Genomic DNA, 8,048 nt, shown 5'->3' with positions numbered 1-8,048 from the left:
TATTTGACTCTGTGTTTGAATTGGTCCGAGATTAACCTACCGACGCCAGAAGTCCTTGTGACCTGAGCTGTGTGGATTGCAGTATCCCTGACTGAACACATGGTGGTAGTAGTGCGCCGTATGCTGAACATGTTAAAATCGTCCAGTCCACTCTTTCTACCAAAGCAGTGTCCCTCCATTCTGCTCATATGGGAATCTCATAATGGAACAAAAAGGAACACACTTCAAAGGCATACAGAAAGTACAGGTTCATGGTAACAGTGAGCAGACGTGAAGCTAAGAGCAGTTGGAATGATCTGATTAAGGCATTGAGTTCACCGCTCTGGCAGAAGCCGGTCCCTTCTGTTCTGGCATGTTCTGTGTTTGTGACTTGGGCCAGAAGGGGCTGCTTAACAGATCATGTGAAACACTATTTTTTTTTGTTTGCCAAAGCTCAGGTTTTGTCCACGAAGGCTTGGGAAACAATTGTGCTTTTTATTTTTTTTTGAGCATTAAAATGTTCACAGCCTATCGAATGAGGACAATAAGCTAAAGTATGTTGCCCAAAGCACAGCTTACATTTGAGTTGTGAATATTCTGAGCTGTTTTGTAACTAGTGGTGGTTTTGTTTTAAAAAAAAAAAAAAAGATTATTATAATTTTTTTTAAAGAGCACACCATCCCCAGGGGGGTCCTGGACGTGAATGCCTGATATTTTTATCCGGGTGCTCTTCGTTCTGAGTCCCACAAAGGCATTTGGAAGATTCTGTACTGAATGTGGACAGGACACATCCTTTGAGTGCTGTTATGACAGCCTGCAGCTCAGACAAATTAATGCTCTTAATATTCATACACTTCCTCAAAAATGTCTTTCTGTATGGAGTTGACATTGGGGAAGGTTGGTTTCTTCTGTACTGAACAGAAACAACATTGGCTGTCCTAGGCCAGACTGTCTGTCGGTCTGTCTGTGTGTGGCCAGTGGTGCTCTTGTGAGACAAAGAGGGCAATCCCTGGAATATTAAATCCATCCCTGGAATTTTACACTCTGGAAAGTTTCCCTGGTGTCTGCTCCCGCAAGTCCTTTAAGACTAATGGACCCACTCACGTCCTCATTAATCATTTAAAGAGCAGCTTTCATTTTTCTCCATCTATATCATCTTTCTCCTTCTCTCAGTCTGCTTACCCCTTCCCTCTCTCTCAAAAATCTATTCATTTCTTTTCCCCTTTCTTGCATGTCCTGTTTTCTCTCCCTCTGTTTTTTTCCCTGTCATCTCACAGTTTTTTTTTTTCTGGCGTAAACACAACTGGCAAAGAACGACTAACCTAACCTCAGGGGGATTCAGTTTCAACAATTCCAGTTGATCTCCCTCCCTCTCCCTGTTCCTTGTTCTTCTTCCTCTCCCTGTCCCTTGTTCTTCCTCCCCTCCTCTTCTTCCTCTCCCTGTCCTTCATTCTCCCTCTCTCTGCTTGCTGTTTCACCCCCCCCCCCCCCACTGCCATTTATATTTTCTCATGTAAATTCAAAACACCTGGTTGGCATGGTAACAGCAGTGTATCTCTAGTAAGTAATTGTTTTTCAGTGTACAAATCTTGCATTGTCAAAAAATATACTGGGATGAAGAATAGTGCCCCCCAGTGGAGAACAATTGAGACTCGTGGGAGCACCGTCATCCCCAGTGCCTTTTATATAATGCAATGTGTGAGAATCTGTCCCCAGAAATACTTTGCGCAGCTGTTCGCCGTGATGGCTAATATGATTCTGCTGTTTGAGCACTGATACCTTTATATAACAAGGAATTTGTTGTGTTGACGGACTGAGCAGTTTGGCTGTACATCCTGCTCGAGCTGGTTTGTCAACATGGTGTCGCGTTGTTCTGCTATTAATAATAGCAAAAATGGCCACGAACTGTGGAAAAGAGGGGGGGGCGATTCAGTGTTTTTCGGTGCATTTCTTGTCAATCGCATAAGTAGGCGTGCATGAAATGCTCAGAGCCACACTGCATTGTACTGGGAGGGGGGCCTCTGTGTGGTTTACACAGCCACCAGTCTGATCGTCTTTATTGCTGAGCTGTCCCTGACCCAATTCTCTTTTTAAAGGTGGAAGTGCACCCTCCCCCTCAGGCCGTGCCCTGGAACACTACGAACAAAGGGAGTTCCGCTCATCTGAAACGCGCGTGAAGGTCAGGTGATGTGCAGCCCCCGCCCATTTGTCAGCTGCAGGTAAATGATTTGACCTCTGGAAGACGAGGAAGCACAGTGTGAAAGTCCTCCTTTTCGGTGGTTGTGTTACGCTGCGGCTGCCGTCTGCTGATTCAGTTAAAGGCATACTATGCAGGACTTTAAACTTGAAAATATTATAAAGTAACCATGCTAAGGGCGTATCTATGGTACTCTGCCAATCTCTGTCTTCATGAACCTTCACCAAATTTGTGCTCCTTTACATGCATTTGTTATTCTAAAAAGTGTTCTGGACGTTTCTGGGCATGGCGCTCTTTTCCGTGTGGGGAGGGGTGGGTGTGGCTACAGAGCGTGTGTTTTGAGATCAGATTCCAATGGAGTTTTTGTTGCTATAGCTAGCTAGCTAGCTGCTGTAACGGCCCAGATACAGTGAAGCCAATAGGGCTCGTTCAAGAACTAGAGTTACTGTAACCTTGGAATTGCTTTTCCTCTGTGGTGTCAGCTGAAGTTCACCAAGGGGATGAAAAACGATACAGAACTGGCTTGTTTTCTGTTGGACCTATAAGTAATGCTACCTCTAACTATGCAGCTAGGGTTGCCAGACGTCCGGTTTTTGACGAGATGTGCTGTTTTCAAATTATTTGTTCATGCCCAGTTTGTGGTCTCAACCAGACAATAGCCTAATATTTGGTCCTAGTAATCGATGGGAGAGTTTTACTGGTAGTGTCTAATGAATTTGTGTGTCTGTGACTTGGTCGGGTACTCTGGGGCGAGTGGGCGGGGCTGAAGACCGAGGAGGAGACTACTTTCATTTTAAACACAGGCTAAAAAGCATGCACAGTTTGCCTTTAAATAGTTGAGCCTGGAGCTTTTTTAAGCACCCAACCTGTTCAACCAGACTCTTCACCATAGTTTTCAGACAAAGGTTACACAAGCTCACAGACAAAAGCATGCACGCACATGCGCACAAATACACACACACACACCTCGCCCAGATCTTGTTTTGGGTTACTGATGTAGGATTTAGAATAGGATAAGAGCGATTACATGTGCAGTATATATACACAAGTATATTACATTTCCAAAAGTATGTGGACACCCCTTCTAATTAGTGGTTTTGTCTATTTCAGGCTTACCTTGAACCCATTGCTAACAGGTGCATAAAATCAAGCATACAGCCATGCAATCTCCATGGACTAACATTGGCGGTAGAATAGGATATGAGAGCTCCGTGAATTTCAATGTGGCACTGACATAGGATGCCACCTTTCAAAAAGTCAGTTTGTCAAATTTCTGCCCTGCTAGAGCTGCCCCAGTCAACTGTATATGCTGTTCGTGTGGAGTGGAAACGTATATGAGCAACAACAGCTCAGTCGCGAAGCAGTAGGCCACACAAGCTCACAGAACAGCACCACAGAGTGCGTGTAGCATGTGAACATCATCTGTCCTTGGCTGCTGCAACATTCACTACAGAGTTCCAAACCACCTCTGGAGGTACTACCTCTTGGTGGGGAAGAACTTGACTGGCCTGCACAGAGCCTTGACCTCTCAAACACCTTTGGGATGAATTGGAATGCAGACTGCAAGCCAGGCCTTACGCCTAACATCAGTGCCCTGCTTCACTAATGCTCTTGTGGCTGAATGTAAGCAAATCCCCACAGTCGTGTTACAAAATCTACTGGAAAGCCTTCCCGGAAGAGCTGGAGGCTGTTACAGCAGCAAAGGGGTTCAAACTCCACATTAATGCCCATGGTTTTGGAATGAGATGTTCAACAAGTACATATGGGTGTGATGTTCTGGTGTCCACACACTTTTGGAAATGTAGTGTATATGCAGCACTTCCTCCTTTGGGTCCCTGTAATATAATTACTGTTTAATTCATTTTCACTCCCCTGTCCTCCACCCTGCATTTAATCTGCAGTTCATTAACTCTCTGAAATCTCTCAGAGAAACAAAAACACTACAAACGCACTGATGGGCATTTCACAGTAAAGAGGAGTTTAAAAGGAAAAACCTACCTCTCCCAATCCACCTATACACACGCTCACTCACTCGCTCAGACTGACAAAAACACACAAACGGGCGTACAGAACGCACACGTGTGCACACAAGTAGTGTCAATAGACCTCCCCCTGGTTCTGGGCACAGGTTGGAGCCCGCTCTGTGGTTGGAGCGAGCGCTAACCTGTACAGAGACAGGCGAGGGAAAAGCAGAGAGGTCCCGGATTCAGAAAACACATTTTACAACCTGCCGGAATCGGCATATGGCCTGCAGTTTCGGCGCAGACAGACATATTGCTGAGAAAATGAAGAAAGACTATGCAAAGTTCACAATAACAAGTCACTGCTGTGGTTTCTAGACAAACATTTATTATTTTTAATGTTATATATATATATATATATATATTTATATGACTTTGGAATAAAATTGCACTTTATAATTTAATACCCATATACTGTACATAAGTACATGGCAAGCGATAGCTCATATAAAAATATTGAATGTGTTTTCTTTTCTTTTTTTTGTTTGGTTTTGTTTTCCCTGCCTCCCTGAGGGCAGATCAAATCAATCCTAAGCCATGTCAACACCTATAAATATCCTATAAGAAACACAAGGCAGCATTATTCACCCCGGATATTAGTTTTAGTCATTCTGAATTTACCTTTTAAGTTACCACAAAATGCGATGACATGGAGAGCAGCTTGTACTTGTATGCCCTGTAACCTGTTACTTATTTGTGTCACCAGATATCTAAAAGGTTTTGTAGTAGATTGAATCTGCTTTGTGTGTTCGCGAGAGTTTTGCAGCTTTGTGGTACTTTTAAAGTTTTTACCCTGTAATGTGTTGTTTTCTTTTTCAGAAATGTCTATGTCCTGGCTGAGACAGTGAAATATAACTTAGACTTTTGGAACTTCATTTAAACTTTCTAGAATAGTGCATCCCTGCATAACAGTGCTATTCATTACCACACCTCAAATACTATCATCACATTTTAAAAAAGTTATTTGACATGCTGTCAAATATAAGTTTTGAAAGGTTACCGTTACCTTGTTTTTATATTAAGCAGTAAAGAATACGACTGTTTATACAGTCAACATTTTACTGTGTATTTTTCACTTATATGCGTGGAATGTATTTGTATGTACACTGTACTTTTTTAGCTTTTTGACTGTCGTAATTAAATAGCGTAATTTATAGTTTTATATTAAGTTAATCTTTGTTTTTATGCGCTGTAAACGTGCATGTCTATTACAGCTGTTTTTTTTCTGGTCACTGGACATTATATACTTTCTTTAACATTATGCATAAATACAATGCCATTTATTTGATAATGTCTGCTTTTTCCAGAGCATAATTCCTTAATCTTATATTTAAGATCCTTGGTAAGTTTTGTACAAATTCCCATGGACATGAGTATTGTAAATTGTAACAAAAATCCTTTGCAAGCAGTCACACCAGATGGTGCTTCTCCTGACACCTGTCTGGCCTGCCAACATACCTGTCGGCTGTGTTTCACATCTGACATCTTTCAGTCACGCCAGAATATCTGTCCGTCAGGCTACCACACCTGTCCTTCACAGGCTACTACGTACAGTTAGTTAGCTCATGAACAGCGTTCCATCCCTGCAGTGATGATCCCCAAGGTCATTTTAAGAAAGAGCACATGGTCAGATGTATTCCATCTCCGATAATGGAGCGATTTCATTGTCACTGCGAAAGCGGGTAATTTCCATTCCGCTCTTACTGCTATCATTATGCTAATAGCATATGTTTGTATTGTCTTGTTTATAGTTACCCTTTCGGCAATAGGCCAATTCCGATCATTTCTGGGCAGTGCCCACCATTATCATTATGGTGCTCAGCGTGATGGGAATTTTGCCACATGGTTTGTTCATTCTGAATATCTGTTGTTTAAACTGCAGATTTATTCCACGTAGTAAAATTCTTTCTCACTGGTCCGCAGTGGAAATCCTACTCTGGAATCCCAGAAATTCTTGGACATTTTTTATAGGGGCTTACGCTTCTGGTTCAGTTCGTGTCCCCCCTGTCCAAGCTCTCTCTGTCCCGCCCGCCTGGGTCCGGAACTCACTTCAGACGTCAGTGTAATTCTTTTTTTACCCCTGCTGCGCCTGGACTTCACGGGGTCTGTGTGATCTGGTGAATGCGTCCCGACAGACGGCGGTTCTCAGCGTGCTCTCGCGCTAAACTCCCTCTGCGCTCACAGGCCACTGGCTCCTCGCAGCGCGGGCGCGGGCGGCCCAGTTTCACTGTCCTTCGCACGTTCGGAGCTTCGTGCCTCGGCTTGCCTCCCGTGTTCCGACTTAACGGTTTCTGGTGCTTGGCGCGTGTCTTCGCTTTGCTTACTTTGCTTTGCTTTCCATCTGGAACGCGTGTCAAAAACAGTCGCGAATGCTTTGCCGTTTCACAGAATACGCAATGATGAGAACAGGCGATTCAGCCCGTCTGGTTACTGTAGTAGGCCTATAAACTGGTCAAGACCAAAATTAGTCTCTGTTATAAAACAAATATGTAAAATCTTAAAAATAATTAAATACTTTATATTTTGTACATCCACAGCGCTTCTTTTTCACTTGTGGTAAAGATTTACACTTGCAGTGAAAGTCGTCTATGACTGAGGAGGCGGGGTATGGAAGTATATCCACGGCAGAATTCATATGAAAATGCAAATTGTCAATTACAGTTTGTTTTCACTCGATGTACGCAAAAACTATGGCGTAATTGAAATGAAATTGCAAAATCCCACTCCCCGTTTTCATTTTCAAGTTATTGTACACACTTTTTAGCTGCGACCGCAGCTCTATAGCTCTGTCTGTTGGTCAGTCGGTTGGTCAGTTGGTCCAAGTGTCCCACAAAGAGTGTCCCACCCCACTAAGCATGGCTCAACAGTTTTACTGCCATCCAGGAGGGCTGGCGATGTGGCATGACGATGGTCATAACCCCTGAAGGTCAGAGCCTTGGTAAGTTTCATGGCCAAGAAGAGGCAGGTGGTGGAGGGGTGGCGATGGGCGTGGCCTATCACAAAAAGGTGCATAACTCCCGAATGGATTCACAGATTTGCACAAGATTTTGTGGAAAGGTTGGTCATGAGCCAAAGAAGAGGTCACGTGTTTGTGTGAGGGTGTATGCGTGGATGCATGCACACATGGATGCATGCGCGTGTGCGGTCGCAGCTGTTGCGGATTCGTGCTTGTTAAAATTTAGATCGCCCTATATGACACAACCCTGTCACATTTTAAATGAAAATGAAAAACCACATTTGAAATATCAGTTTCTTATTGAAACCGCCTTATCTACGCTAAAAATTAAATAATTAAATTGGCCATTTATCATTTCAATTTCATGTTTTTGTGGCACAAGGGTGACATAAATCAAATACAATGGCATTGCTTCTGTTTACATTATCATTTTCGCAGGGTTTTTGCGTGACTATGCGAAAATGCAATCTCCTATGCGTTTTAATTTTCAAAGTCAAAAGACCTGTCAGTCAAACTTTGTAGGCGGGGTCTGAAGAAAGGGGCATTACAGTCCCGTCTGTTGTAATAACTGTCACTCTAGATACTGGCTGGCTACAACTGCTAAATTACACTAAATTACCAGCCAGAATTGCCATGAAGCCTGTTGAGAATACACCAGACAATGGTCACTCGATATACATTTAAAAGAAAATAAGCCAAACAGTCATTCTTTAGAAAAGAATATTTGACTAACCTTAACTTAATTGTAACCTTAACGCAACCATTTTGAACATTGTTTTGAAATAAATCAATTAATTTACATTTCTTTTAAATGAACTGTAAGACAATATTATCATTGGTTGGATGGCACCTGTGGTGGGAGCCAGTATTTATTGCCGTTTAAAATTTGTCGCTA

Source organism: Anguilla rostrata, chromosome 11 (genome assembly GCF_018555375.3).
Source record: "Anguilla rostrata isolate EN2019 chromosome 11, ASM1855537v3, whole genome shotgun sequence".
NCBI lineage: Eukaryota > Metazoa > Chordata > Actinopteri > Anguilliformes > Anguillidae > Anguilla > Anguilla rostrata.
This window is presented reverse-complemented; position numbering follows the sequence as displayed.